Raw genomic sequence first — 16,001 nt, 5'->3', positions numbered from 1 at the left:
TGTAATCAGTGTTTGAGCCTGACTGAAAAGGCTTCTTGTACTGCGTCTGAGTAATTCTTGCCTTGCGAGTGTGTGCGCACAGCTTTAGTTCCATTCATGTGCACGACAACAAACTGACTGTTGAGTGAGTGTCGTGCCATTTGATATACTGCCTCACTTTGTCAAGCGGTTATCTCGCTTTGTTACTTTTCCCTTTTACTTGAAATTTGGGCGGTCGATACCTAACAGACAAACACATACACTCTTAGAAGAACAGGTTCTATATAGAACCTTGAAGGGTTCTGTGAGGTGCTTATTATTGAGAATCCTTTAAGGAATCCCATCATAGGATCATTTTATGAATTTATTTGTAATGAATTTTGTTTAACTGTTTTATTTTGATTACATTTTATGTGTTAAGCAGCTCGTAAACAGTTTAAAACTATTAAATAACCCGTTAAACATGAAAGTAGTATGCAATCTTTTTAAGACATTTCTCCTTTTATAGAACTTTTTTGGAATTCAAGTGAGCAGTCAATAACAGTGTAGGAAAAAACTATATCGGTCTTCTAGCATTGAGATGGAGAATGGACTTTTGGTCTTCTGCTTAGATTTTTGTCCTGAGCAAATTAAATTGAAAGATCTAACAGTAATGCGTCACCTTTATTAGAGTATTTTAACAATATCTCAATTTGTGTTCAGTTTAAATTACAAAGCGTGCAAATTAAACTCTCTCATTAAATTCACCAAAGAGCCAAACTATCTGAGATACATGTTCATATTTACTACAGCAATTCAATCTTTATTTCTCTTTTTATTTTAGGAGAAACATCTGAGACTAAGTTAATACACAACAAAACATACAAGACCATGAATGTGTCTCAACAATGTTTAAAACTTTGTTCGAATGGACCAAAATATGCAAACAAAAGTTCTAATATGGTTTCTGTCCCTCCACTGACAGCTACGCAACTACCATTTTGAGGTCGTAAAACAAATCCATATGAATTGAGCGGTGTTACGCAGAACGTTTGAGTTTCAGTGAGAACCAATGAGGTTAATTCTCGTGTTACGCAGCACGTTTGAGCTTCAGCGAGAACCAATGAGGTTCATTCTCGTGTTACGCAGCACGTTTGAGTTTCAGCAAGAACCAATGAGGTTCATTCTCGTGTTACGCAGCACGTTTGAGTTTTAGCAAGAACCAATGTGGTTCATTCTCGTGTTACGCAGCACGTTTGAGTTTCAGCAAGAACCAATGTGGTTCATTCTCGTGTTACGCAGCACGTTTGAGCTTCAGCGAGAACCAATGAGGTTCATTCTCGTGTTACGCAGCACATTTGAGTTTCAGCAAGAACCAATGAGGTTCATTCTCGTGTTACGCAGCACGTTTGAGCTCAGCAAGAACCAATGAGGTTCATTGTCGTGTTACGCAGCACGTTTGAGTTTCAGCAAGAACCAATGAGGTTCATTCTCGTGTTACGCAGCACGTTTGAGTTTTAGCAAGAACCAATGAGGTTCATTGTCGTGTTACGCAGCACGTTTGAGTTTCAGCAAGAACCAATGAGGTTCATTCTCGTGTTACGCAGCACGTTTGAGCTTCAGCAAGAACCAGTGAGTTTCATTCTCGTGTTACGCAGCACGTTTGAGCTTCAGCAAGAACCAATGAGGTTCATTCTCGTGTTACGCAGCACGTTTGAGTTTCAGCAAGAACCAATGAGGTTCATTCTCGTGTTACGCAGCACGTTTGAGTTTTAGCAAGAACCAATGAGGTTCATTGTCGTGTTACGCAGCACGTTTGAGTTTCAGCAAGAACCAATGAGGTTCATTGTCGTGTTACGCAGCACGTTTGAGCTTCAGCAAGGACCAATGAGGTTCATTGTCGTGTTACGCAGCACGTTTGAGTTTCAGCAAGAACCAATGAGGTTCATTCTCGTGTTACGCAGCACGTTTGAGCTTCAGCAAGGACCAATGAGGTTCATTCTCGTGTTACGCAGCACGTTTGAGCTTCAGCAAGAACCAGTGAGTTTCGTTCTCGCGCGTCAAGCAGGTTCGGCTGAGCTTCTGTTTATGTTCGCTGATCAATGTTTAAATGTGAATAAAACCCTAAATTCAATCTTAAAATTTTCTGTAGAGACTCGATCAATGATGAACAGCTGAAGCTCAAACGTGCTGCGTAACATGAAAATTAACCTCATTGGTTCTCGCACGTCAAGTGAACATGCTTGAGAGTCCGTTTACCACAACTGATGTGTGAGTTGATGTTTATATGTGAATAAAAGCCTTAAATTCAATCTGTTCATCATATAAAGCGATCATGTCTCTTCAGAAAATGAAATGCATATGGATTAGTTTACGATCTCTTTATGATCTTTTTGAAGCGTCAAAGTGGTAGTTGCGTAGCTGTCAGTGGAGGGACAGAAATCTCTCAGATTTCATCAAAAAGATCTTAATTTGTGTTCCGAAGACGAATGAAAGTCTTACGTGTTTGGAATGAAATGAGGGCGAGTAATTAAGAGACATAATTTTTTTAGGGTGAGCTATCCCTTTAATAGTGTTCTCAGTTTAAAGTTGTTTTAGGCTATCTGATATGTTTCTTATAAAATGAGAAATGTTGTCATAGAGTTAAAGTATAGAGCTAGAAATTAATTTGGACAACAGCTCAGATCATTAAATTTTGAATACAAAATATTTGAGATCCTAATGAGATCTTTGAATACAGTGCAATCTGAGCACTGTTTGAGACGTTGAACATCTTCTGAAACTATCAATTATCATGTCTCAACAAAGTCAGCAATTAACCCATAAAATATAACTGAAAAATCTCCTGAGCTAAGAATGGGCAACACCCGAGTAATAAACTCTTCCTCTTTAACTCATCTTAAGGATCGGGAAACGGTCACAACAATTCTAGGAGAAACATCTGAGACAAAGTTGGTACCTAAATGAAACCGAGAACTCCATCCGCTTTGCCTAAGTTTTTCATATAAAAAAAGACAAATGAAAATAAAAAAAAGATCTTGTAATTGCAGACTTTGTCAAATCTGAGCACAGTTTGAGACGTTGTTGATAGACGTCTTGTTAAACTCTAAAGGAAACGCATCTCAGCAATGTCAAACTGTGATCAGAATTGCCATGGCAATTAAAATCCATATTCACTTTATAGCTCTCATTGTACTTGTGTCTATTTTTATGTATTAACAAAGTTGATATAATTAAAACAAAATTGAGAACATTAAATATCTTGAGCAATTAACACTTCCTTTTTTACTAAAATGGCCTGTCAACTAAACCTGAAATAGGATTATCCTTAAATTGTTTCATCTTTAAAGGCCCACTGAAGTGCCTTGAAACACGCAGCATTATTCAATGTTTTGATATAGCATTTATATACCAGAGCTGTTGAGCTCGGTAAAGCCGCAGTTTCCGTTACTCCTTGTAATCTCCTCCATATTGCTTTAAAATATAGCATTTTGTGCAGACTTCAAATGGGTCCGATACATTTTCATGTCTGTGCCGACTCGCACAAATGATCCGCTCTGTGCTATTATGTCTCTGGACCGGAGCAGAGTGTGTGTGCACTGCGCACTAACGTGAAACCAGACTTAATTTGCCTCAATGGAAAGCATATTGACGCTGTCTGAATCGTTCCCTATCCCCTATTTAGAGCACTAAGTGCCATTCACCTAAATAATAAATGTGTGAACCAATGACCAATTTTAGCCACAGCTTCATCAGCCATCTATCTATAATGTAGGGGGCGGGACCCTGTAGATTCTAGAGAGCATTTGATTGGACAGAAAATCTAATGAGAAGCTGAAGTGCATGTCATCAAAATCATTGATCCATATTGTCGGAAGTGAGAGACTTTAAGTTTTTAATGCTTCTAAATGCAAATTTTGTCATTGTTTTGGAGCAAACTAGATTTTAGATAACAATAAGACTAACATATCCATACTAAAACGCCAAAAAACTTAATTTTGATTTCATGGGGACTTTAAGATTGTGAATCTTGATCTTCTTCTTTTATGAATTCTCAAGTGTTTTTTGGAATTCTCCAAGAAACATCTCAGACACCAAGTTGATAGCTAAATAAAACATAACTGATAACTTTATTAAGTCTCCTGCTATGAAAGAGCAACCGCTGAGAAAAAAAATGTACCATTAATTATGCTGTTTGGATTAATAAAAGTAGAACATCTGTAAAGACAGCATGTGGTTTCATTTATTCTGTTATTTGAGGAATCCTTTCAACCCCTGTAACCAAGTGTGGTGGATCCTTAACTGTGGAAAATCAATGAAGGAAAAGCTCTCCTGATCCTCCACACCGTGTCTGATTAAATGTAGCCGATTTCTACGCCTGTTCTTAGAGAGCCACAGCCTGAATGGAGAGCCAGAGGGAAACCAGTGTGTGGCGTCGGCCCAAAAGCCCCGGAGGCAGAAAGAGAAGGATCCCGCAAAATGGTTATTATGGTCATCCCTGATCAGAGGGCATTTCCCCTCGAGCCACCCACCCCCGCCATCTTTTCCAAAGCCGGAATCGAAACGACACATGGCTACACACGCCTGTGCGTCATAAGCACACAGAAACAAACACTATACGACTCACAATAGGAGCATCCCAACCTGTCCTAACGCTCTCCCCAGGGAATCATGGGAAAGCAGCTCAGCCGCCGCATCTGTCTCCTGCCTAAAGGGAGAGTGGGATGACATTCCTTCACGACAGTCCCACCCGCGACAGGCTGCCTTATGAAGCCATCATTCACCCGATCAATAGCTCAGCGGCCTCAACCAGCCTCCCCAGGAGCCAGAGAATAGGGCGAGGAGGAGCTGTGGGCTTCAGTGGGCCGGACGGCCCGCTAGCGCTGTGATCTTTCACTCCAGCCACTGAAGAGGCAGAAGGGAAAGTGATTAGCTACCCTCCTCTCACAGCCAGCCACAAACAACAACCTCCACTGAGGAAAGGTACAAGCTTTTTAATGGAGATACGACACTCAATGCACAACTATACGCAATGTCATATTTTATACTGTGTTATGTGTTATGTAGCCTATGAGTCTTTCAATGAACTCCTCAGTTAAACTGCTTACACTGAAACAAAACAATTTTCACTCAGAAACTGGAAGTAAATTCCACAATTAATTACAAAGAAACAGATTTCAACACATTGAAATTTTTACTTAAATTTGTTTATTTTGTCCAAGAAAGCCTGAAATAGCGTTTTCTTGTAAAACGTACTCCCATAAAATTAGTTTAATTTACAATTTATTTATTTTTTACACTGTAGGAGTGGGTGATATGATTTAATTTTTCTCCCTGTAATTAGTATGCATTATTTGCCAAATAGTAATTATAGGCTTATCACTACATCAAATTGTTTAATAATTCTCAATATCATGACATAACAAATTAATCTAGAAGTAATTAAATAAATAAACTACTAAAAGTATATCCAACCTTAACTGGATACATACAGTATATATGATACATACAGTTATACTGAAAACTAAACCATTATTATAACCAAGAGATATAATAAAAGTTGGATATATAGTACATTCTACTTTATCTACAAATAGTATACTCACGTAAAGCAATATATAGGCTATTATATATAGTGTGATATGTAAACTGTATTATCGCACAGCTCTATAAAGTTGGATATATGTATTCAACTTTATCCACATACACTCATGAAAAGCCATATATAATATATAGCAAATCTCAACTACCTGATTTTGTTATTTTGTTGCAAAATGTAACTATTATCGCCCAGCTCTTTATATAAAGTTAGATATATACTGTAAGTATTTCCAACTTTACACAGTATACTTGTGTCGGACAATATATATTTACTATATAGCATCTCTCAATAGTTTGTTTGCTTGTATCGTCATAAAATGTAAACGATCAAACACATTCGACTTGACATTTCAACATTTTCGGTGTGTCGACAAACTTGGAAAGCACCATAGTCTTGCAGTGAGTATTCATTAACCAACATCCACTTGATCCTCAATTTGTCTCTGGTAATTCATCTACAGAGCACAAAGGTTGCCATTAACAAGAAACATCGGAGCATTGCAAGACTCAGCTGTCTTTATTTTGTATGATGAGAATGCTGGCACTGCATGATGGTTTAAATGGGCTTTTGATGACCTCAGCTTCTGCTCTCTGTAGGAGCAAATCCTGATCAAGCTAAACTGGGCTTTTATTGAGCTAAAGCACTGACTGCGCTAGCACTGAATGAGCGCCATTCAATGGAGTCACTAATTGGCCAAATAGGTTTATAAGGCAAATAGGTACAGAGGGAGGATAAGCAAGTGTGACCCTAGATGTTAAACCAAAGCCTTTCTCGGACGGGACTAGTTAAGGAAGGTTAAGGAAGTTTGTTTCAGTCCGAATCACCTCTTTTCCTTTCAATTGCATTCGGCTAACGTGCATTCTCTGAGAAATCACAACTCGAAAGAAATATTAGTGGTTGCAGACTAGAACAAACTTTCAACAGCACTGTTTATTTTTTGGATCTTACCGTACTAAGATGCATTTCTTGTTGCGCTGCCTGATGCATCTTTATTCATATATTTGGACTCATTTCTGTGTAAAATAAGGATAAGGAGAGTCCGATCGCAAAAACTATTTATAATGACCACTTAACACATGTAACTCAAACATCGTTTAGAACAATAAAACTCATCCAAGCGAGTAAACAGACAGGGTTTACCTTAGTTTTACTTCTAATGCAAGTTTCAGTTGCATTGAGAGGCATGAAAGACATTGCAAATTAAAGTTTGGACAGAACTCTTCATCTAATCCTGCCAACTGATGTGTGTCACTCACAATCCATTATCCTTTACAAGTCCTCATTAGATTTGGAGGGAAAAAAGCCCCTCTGTTGTGCCAAACACACGTGTGTTTACCCTTATCACTCTTTTAGATTGTGTGAAACACTTTTTTTCAGAAAGAGGATCAAGTTAAAACGGATATGCCAAAATATCATGGAGTATTGCTTTCAAAATGGGATGTGAATCAAATCTTTGTGAAGCCAAGAGGGGAAACTAAAAGAAGCCTTGTAAAGTAAAGGCTTGCATTTACATTTACTCATTTAGCAGGAACAATGCAAAAGTGTGTGAAGAAATGTATGCAAAATTAATAAAAATACATGAATGTTTCGATCACATTTTCTGAAGAAAAATAATGCGATGCATGCAAAATGAGCAGAAGATCTGACAAAATAAGCAGATTCTGTGTGGGCCTACTCATAAAAAAATTAATAGCTTCATTAATAGCAAATACTAATGTTAAGATTCAGATCGATTTCATGGTTCATTTTTCACTGCAAATTTTTGGCATGATTGTATCTTCCAAATCAATCATTATTTCTGCTAAAATGGACACCACCGCCTCCTTTTAACCTCTGAAATCAGTCCACTGGTTAATCGCATAATTACACGAACACTCACAGCGACTACAATGGGCCCGTGGCACACCAAACCCCATGGAACTGCATGCGTGCATATTTATTTTTGCGTTCGTTAGCTCAGTCTGATTTTCAGCAGTTTGTGAAGGAGGTCATTATGATGCCACTCTACAATCCAACAGATTTTTGACCCCAAACAGCATTTAACACTGGGATGAGCAAATCTCTAAGCCGTGCATTGAAGGAAGGCTTAAATGCGAACTATGCATTCATTCACGCAGCGTTTTTTTCAACACAAGGGAGCGGAATCTCCCGAGAATGAACCATCTCAGGGAGTTTCTAAAACGGCAGGTTCTGGATGAGCTGCTCAGAAAGAAAGAAAAACAAGAGATGAAAAAATCCCCAAAGGTCCCTGTCCTCCCCGTCAACCCCCACTGTGGCCCGGCCTACAGGGCTTTTCTCTAGCGCCGGGGCCTCCGTTTGGCCCCCCTCTGTCTCTTTCAGCCCTCCACAAAGCAGCAAGCCACGTTATTTGAGGCACTAAAGAGTTAACCCTCCTCACTGCTCCAACACAATGGCCTCCCCATTGAGGGCTTTCTTCATTTAACCTTCCTAATGACAGGTTTCATCCTCTTTCCCCTGACAAAAAGGAGGAGCAGGAGCTAGCCCACCACCTTTCTCTTTTACCTCCTTTCACATCTCCTCCCTTTTCCACACCTCCCAAAAGTGCTGGCTCTCACTTTAGGGTCTGATGTGACAGCTCTTTACAGTAAATGACACTGTCATCGCTTTGGGTGACAGTTTTGGGCTATCGAGGCATTGCAAGCTTTCACTAGAGGTACTGTAAATGCCCAATAACCAAACAGAGCAGTTGTGAACTTTCCCCTATCCTGGGTTAATATGCAGATATAACTAGAAATGAAGAATTAATACTGTAGGTTGCTTCACCTGAAAAGTCTGTTTGTTTGGGCAGAGAAAAATGGCAACATACCTTAACCAGTGTTGTGGGTTTCTGCCTGTCCGACCAATAGGGGGAGTGTCCGGGAAACCTGTTTGAAAACATTCATTTGCACATGAATTACACACTTCACTACAGATGCACCAATATTAAATTATGGCTGGAAAAAAATCCAACTTTCATGTTATGCCCGATAATCAATAATTGGCCGATTCCATTTAGTTTTTCCCTCAATTAAAAATAAAATCAATCATTTTAAATGCCACATGTAATTTTAGGCATCACAACATTATAACATAATTATGAAAAAATGGATTTTGACATTTTCTAAAAATTACATTTAACCATGTTATTAAATTATTAGAGTTTTTTTAAATATATATTTTTTTACATTTTAAGTAATCTTTAGATTACAGCAATAGGTAATCTAAAAGTAAAAATAGAAGAAATAGTATGCATGTTATATTAATATTATATTTCTCCATTTATATCACATTTAATCATATTATATCCACCTTATTTTGAACGTAAGAGCAGGCGAGGCCATTTGTAAATGGATTGTGTCTGTCATCTAGCTGTATAAAACAGCTTGTTATGCAGCTTGATATTGCAAACTGGTATTTCTTACTTTATTATTTTCAGTATTGTCGCAATAATATAAACACAGGTTTGTACTGCAAATAGTTGTATCATTCACTGCACTTTGTTATTCTTTACTTCCACAATGCAAAATAAGGAATATATACAGTTAAAAAAATGTGTGTGAATTTACAGTATTTTCCAGGTTAATAATTGCATTACTTTCACATAATTCCACAGTCGGACTTCTCTTGTATCTGACTGCACTCTTGCATTTCTACAATGCATATATAAAGGTTCCCAGCCTTGATTCTTGTTGGTTTTATCTGTGCTGCTGAATTTATTTTTGGTTCACTTTTAGCCGTTTGTGTTGTTTATTTTGTAATGTTCAAAATTTATCTTTTTTATTATTATTATTTGTTGAGTGTCACCATTGTTGTGTTTTGTATGTCGAGTATTAATGTCTCTGCATCTTTAGGAGAGGAAAGATTTATTATTATTATTTTTTTAACAATTATGAATTTGAAATAAGATGCTGGTAAATCTTTATGCTGAAATAACGCTAATAATAGTTTGACTAACTTAAATTAACTTAAAACGCCAATTAGCTTATTTTATGTTCTAGCTTGTCATTGTTTTTACAAATGTTTTTCATTTGTCAAACTTCTGACATCAGAAATTTGAATATGAATACAAGCTCCAAGATCCCAAGCTAATGGAGCATTAATCACCATTGACAATTACTAAACAAAATAAGTTCTTACAGTGGCATGGTAAAAGACAACTTTATAATGTGTCTTCACAGTAAAACAAGAGCAGTAAATTACTGTGATGTCAGCATCATTATGCTGTTGATTAACAGTAATGTGTAAGAAAAAGACCCAGCATGCATTGATTTCACTGTACATTTCTGACTACGGTAATTTATTGTAAAATAATAGTCTTTAATCCTGTAAATTCCAACCATTGATATTTGACATTTAGCATGGGTCAGTTCTTCCCACTGTTCTCCTGGGATGAGAAGACACGCTTCCTGTTGTTCGGTCTCACAGTTACTCGCTCTGAACGCTGGTGCAGACGCGAGTAAAGTGCGAGAAAGCTGCCCACTGCTGCCAGCGCTGAGCAGGGGTGCGACAGGGGTGAGTAGTTTTGACTGGGGGTCGACAGAGAACATTGACAAGAGTGTTCGCTCTAACTCAGCCTCCATGTCTCCTGTCTCTCTGTCCCACCCTTTTCCACACCAGAGTGGGGGGGATTTTTTACGGTTGACCTTCTCCTCACGCTTTTGTGAACTTCTTCACCTCATGTCAATTCTCTTGACCTACTTGGTCGCCCCGGAGCAAGCCACTTAAAAGAGCGAGATGAAATTCTGTAGGACACGCTCACATATGTTTCTTGTTGTCAGCGAATACTAATACTTTATATTCTGATTCTTGCTATTGAAAAAGTTTGAGCGAAAAAATAGAAGCAACTGTTTGTCATTGCGCTCATAAAAGTGCAGGAAGGATGGAGAAGAACATTCACTTTAGAAATACATACAACTTTTTGTTTCATTTTTATCACTTTTTAATTGTCAAACTGTAGACAATTTAAGATTGTTAACATGGCAAAGAGTTCATATTCCAAATATAACTATATATTATAAAAGTAGACCGACATATAAAATAAAATAAAAAATGATCTGTATGTTTTCCAAACAGCTTAATTTTCATTCACGCCAAATATGGTATCTAAACTGACTAAGGGCCATAACAATAAATACCTCCAAACGTACAACTCCACATCTGTCTCATCTTCCTCTTTACCGTCATCACTGACCTGGAATAAACAACTCAACCGCTCAAACCTCACTGCTGAGCTGTTGAGCCTCAGGTAGAAGACCAGAAGATTGCTGGCTGTCAGAAAGCTGCACAGATAATGCACTTAAGAGCAAGTCAAAGAGCAAGATGCATTTCTGCTGGTAGATGCAGGATATTTTATGGTCAAACGAGTCCAAACAAAAAGCCATGAATGTGGGGAGGTTGTGTGAAGGGTGAGGTGGAGGGTTTCCGAGAAGGGCTGTTTGTCAGTTTTGCAAACGGTCAATAACCTTCACAGTCATGTCTTAAAGTTTGTGCGAAATGTGTTCTGAACACGCACAAGCAACAGAAAACTAAACTATATTACATTTTCTGATGTTCTTGCTCATGCAACTTATATATTACACTCTAAAAAAGAAAGATTATTGTTTGGCTATAATTCCATGAAGAACCTTTAACATCCATGAAAGCTTTCCAATGCACAAAATGTTCTTCATAGTGGAAAAAACTTCTTCACACTATAAGAATTTTTTTATTTTAAGAACTGTTCACTGGAAGGTTCTTTGGGGGACCTACAATGGTTATTTTACACAAAAATAAAGGTTAAAAAGAGGGATTTTCACAGTGATGCCATAGAAGGACCATTTTTGGGTCCCCAAAGAACCTTTTAGCAAACAGTTCCTAAAAGAACCATGTTTTCTTAGTTCACTCTCACAAATAAAGATTATTTATTGCCATCTATGGTTCCACGAAGATGCTTTAACACCCATGGAACCTTTCCATTGCACAAAAGGTTCTTTATAGTGGAAACATTTTTTTAAAATGTTCTTTGTATATAATGTATCTTTGATAACACTTTATAACGGCACGCTTCTAATCATTAGTTAAGCATTAGTAAACAGTTAATTCATCATTTATAAAGCATAGACATTAATAAGCAGTTTATAAATACAGCTATAAATGCTTTATACTTGAATTAAAAGCATATAATGTGTTTAATAATTGTATTAATAATGATCAATTTATCATTTCAAAATTAAGTATTATTTTACACAGCAGCTATTTAGGAGTTGTCAGTGGTTAAAAAGATCACTTAAAAAATGTAAGTAAATGATTAATAAACTATTTAGATATACATTCATACATCTTATTATTCAGACATATAGTAATGGTTACTTAATGTGGTAATAAATGCTTTATTAACATGTATTTCTACTGTTATTCAGGGTTAATTCAGGTAGATATAAAGCAAGGACTAGTTATGCCTAATAAAGCATTTACAAGGAGATTTAAAGGCTGTTAATATTTCTATGTTTTGTATCACTGTTGTGTTTGTTTATTTTTTCTGTTTAGAAGATAAATTAAATAAGCCTTTAAATCTCCTTTGTAAATGCTTTATAAGGCATAAATAGTCTACACAGATGAGGTCACAGAAATAATGAACTGACCACTACTAAATGCTTTATAACTACCGTAATTTACTACATTAACTTACACGTTCTAAGTGATCTCATGAATCACTGACAACTCCCAAATAACTGGTGTGTAAACAATGCTATACCTCATTTATAAATGATAAATTGATCATTAATAAAGTATGACAATACAATTATTAAACACATTATAGATATCCTTATAAATCAAGAACAAAGCATTTATAGCTGTATTTATAAACTGCTTATTAAATGTCTATTAATGCTTTATAAATTATGAATTAACTGTTTACTAATGCTTGATTAATAGCGTGCAGTTATTATAAAGTGTTACCATATCGGGTAATAAATGTCCACTGAAAGGTTAATTGAGGAACCAAAAATGCTTCTTCTATGGCATTGTTGCGAAAAAAACCTTTTGGAACCTTCATTTTTAAGAGTGTTGGAATAAAAAGGTTCTTCATATAACCAGCTGCCAATAAAGAACCTTTATTTTTAAGAATGTATGGCCTCCCTTTTGGAACCCTTATTTTTAACCATGGGGTGTTCTGGTTGCATGACATTGCTATGTGGTTGTTAGGATGTTTTAGATTGTTGCCATGTGCTTGACAAAAGAGCTCACCCTCAAATCTCTAATATCAGGATCTCTTTGTCTTTAGATATGGCTCAGGTACCTACTTCAACAAGTATGATATGGTGAAAATTGTACAAATACACTTATCCTCAATTGGCTACTTGATTTGAGGTATCATTCCCAAATGTTGCGGAGTGAATTACGTGGCAAAGTTTAATGCTTAGGGTCAGGGGTTGTAGCGTGGCGTGAACCACCTCAGGGCTGTAACCAGAGCGGACCTCTTCCCAACCAAACCAGCACTAATGCATGGCAAGTGAGAAACAGGAGATGTGTGTGTGTGTGCTGTACTTCTCTATTCACCTTCACAAACTCATTGAACACTTTGGCAATCTCTACATCAAATCAGCTGCCGGCACGGAGAAGCAGATCATGTGTTAAACTTAAAGGGTTGAGAGGAAATGCAGTAAACCCTCGGCCAACCTCAAGGTTTGTTTGCTCAAATGTTTTATTTAACCCCTAATCACCACATTAAGGCTTTCTTTCATTTGGCCTTTTACGCTCTCAAAGGCCTCGTTTTAGAGCACTAATGAAAATAAACCGCAGGGCCCCCGTCTCTTTATTTTGAGAGGGAACACTGGAGCCTTGGGTTCAGAGCGGGGTGAAAAACAGAGGGCATCTGGAACAAAGACCAGAAGACCCAGAGGTCAAATGGCCTGGTGTCCAGAACTTCTTCAGCGGACGCTGTCGGGGAAGAGAACGCGGCGCTTGTATAATCACAGATCCGTTTTGTCCGTGCGCGTAGGATAAAATACATCACGCGGGGCTGACACGCCAACAATAGATCACGTTTTTTTGTCTGAGCGGGTGCGAGGCGCTTTTGACTCTTTTCAGCGGGCCACGCATCTGGACAACCGCAGATTAACCCTCCATTCACTGGCCTGTTTTCGGCAGATGACCTCGGCGTCCGTCTTTTGCTGACTGCGTCCACACAATTAGACCCTGAGTGGGAGATTTCCAGGTGAAGAACATTATCCCGGGCTCTTTAGGGTCAAAGTTAATGAGGGGAATTAGAAACCATCACTAACGTGTTGCAATTTTTCTCCTCGCAATTCTGGACAGTCACGGTTTGTGTGCTCTTTATTCAAATAGGGGTCATCGCTTAGCTTTTGTGTTCTTATGGAGTGTGCTTGGATAACGGGATTTCAGGGCATTTGACTAGGCTGTGTTACTTTGACCCAGAGTTCAAATAGATGTATCTCTCTCTGTACAATGTAGAGAGTTCTAACTAATTAAACTAATAAACTATTTCTCATACTCAAGGTTAGCGAATAAACAAGTAACCCCTAACTGATGTGACTTTTGAAGCAAGCACCACTCACATATATAAAATAACTCACATTTTTTACGAACTCTTCCTATGGATTGTGTAGACTTTAAAAGAGGTATTGTATTTTAACTACATTTTAGGGAAAGATTTACAAGTCTTTTGTTGTTTTTATTAGTGTGGTATGCTTCAGATTGAGTTTCACCATGAGCCATGTCATTAAATAACACTCAAATATCATCCTGTCTTACTCGCTAATGTCCCAAACGAGGTAATGTCCTGTCATGTGACCCCCATCACCCACCTGTGTAGACTTTGTCTTAATCCCTGCTGATCTCCTCTCTGCTTTGAATACTTGGACTACTGAGTGTAACTAATTCTCCCACACAAGGATATTGTCCTCCCCATTTCAGCTTTGTCTTTCCTCTCTTTCACTAGTTTCATTCGTTTGCCGAGAAGCCGGACAAAAAAAAAAAAAAAAATCCTCCAAATTAAAAAGACTTAATGAGCTATTACCCTCATCTTAAATCTAATTGTCTACTTTGCCTCCAAAACGGATAAACAATCAGTGCAGAGAATATCCTCTCTGAATGCACTGTTTCAACTCTTTGTTTGAAATCTGAAAACAATGCAAGCTTTGCTTTGAGCAAAGATACACATGATTATGATGGGAAAATGTGATCTAGTGCTGTGATCTACATTCTTTTTAAAGGAATATTTCACCCAAACATGAAAATTGTCATGATTTACTCACCCTCATGTCGCTCCATTTTTTTCATCAGTAAATCACATAATTATATGTTATGCAGATGTCCCAACTGTTCTTTGCCATGCAATGAAGGTGGACGATGATTTAAACAGTCCAGCTCTACAATGAAGAGAAAACAAGTAAAAAATAGTACATATCACTCATGTGTGTAAACACAACCGTTAAAAAGTTGGGGTTGGTAATATATTTAATCAATAAACAGTAATGCTGTGAAATAATAAGGGCTATTACAATTTAAAATAACTGTTTTCTATTGTAATATATTTTAAAATGTAATTTATTCCTTTGATGGTAAAGCAGAATTTTCAGCATCATTACTCCAGTCTTCAGGGTCACATGATCCTTCAGAAATCATTCTAATACGCTGATTTGCTGCTCAAGAAACATTTATTACTAATAATATAATGTTGAAAACAGTTACGTAAAGTATGAAAACATACTTTTTGTGGACATTTTTTTCAGGATACAGAAAGTTCAAAAGAAAAGAAATATTCAAAATATTAGAAATGACTTTACCGTCACTTTTGATTCATTTATTGTGTCCTTTCTGAATAAAAGCGTTCATTTTACTTTTTCAGGTCAGTGTATACAAAAAGAAATTATAAGAAATGTGCTGCATTGTGCATGCTGAGATTTGAGAGATAAGATTAGGCTGAAGATTATCAGCAAACAACCTTTTTTTTTTTTTTTTTTTTTTTTTTATATAGCACAAAAGTAGTATGGACTACTTTTTTTTAAAAATGTAACAAAAAAAAAATTTCATTTCAGGGTTGGAACTACATAAGCATGAGATTTAGAATTGTTGGGTGATCTATACCTTTGAGTTACCTTTTGAGTTTTCCCTCACATTAAATGTGAACATTTCCCAGCAAATGGTGTACGCGTCACCCCCCACCGTACACAAACAGTGCATCAGACGAGGAATGGTACAGACGACTATTCCATAGAGACGGCCAGCCCCTATAGGAGCTTTTTCAGACGACCATTTGGTGCTCCCATCCCTAACCTATTGACCCTCAACCTAGAGAGGTCAGCTGTGTCAGGGAGCCCAGATCCAGCACAAGCCTGTAAATCAAGCGCTGGCGGGAACGGCGCACCGTCCCGGGTCCCAGCCAGGCCTGGCACCATCACTCTCCCCGCTGTGACGCACTACCAGGCCGGTTCCCACT

At 37.5% G+C, this 16,001-nt stretch overlaps 1 protein-coding gene across 6 annotated transcripts in view; it reads right to left on the bottom strand.

Annotated features, from left to right (window-relative positions):
* The window catches only part of nr2f5 (nuclear receptor subfamily 2, group F, member 5), a 45,603-nt gene that overhangs the window by 24,781 nt on the left and 4,821 nt on the right, over positions 1 to 16,001 (bottom strand). For 2 of the 6 annotated variants that reach the window (XM_079625711.1, XM_079625707.1), the window contains exons 2-4: positions 14,818 to 14,931; positions 10,696 to 10,839; positions 8,388 to 8,445 (exon numbers count right to left, since the gene is read on the bottom strand). The gene's annotated coding sequence lies outside the window, so the exon portion shown is untranslated. Of the gene's footprint in view, positions 1 to 8,387; positions 8,507 to 10,695; positions 10,923 to 14,817; positions 14,932 to 16,001 lie in introns of those variants that run through there. The other 4 variants (XM_079625706.1, XM_079625708.1, XM_079625709.1 and 1 more) reach the window with 4 other exon arrangements.

The sequence above is a fragment of the Phoxinus phoxinus genome (assembly GCF_949152265.1).
Source record: "Phoxinus phoxinus genome assembly, chromosome: 10".
Taxonomy (NCBI): domain Eukaryota; kingdom Metazoa; phylum Chordata; class Actinopteri; order Cypriniformes; family Leuciscidae; genus Phoxinus; species Phoxinus phoxinus.
This window is presented reverse-complemented; position numbering and strand designations above follow the sequence as displayed.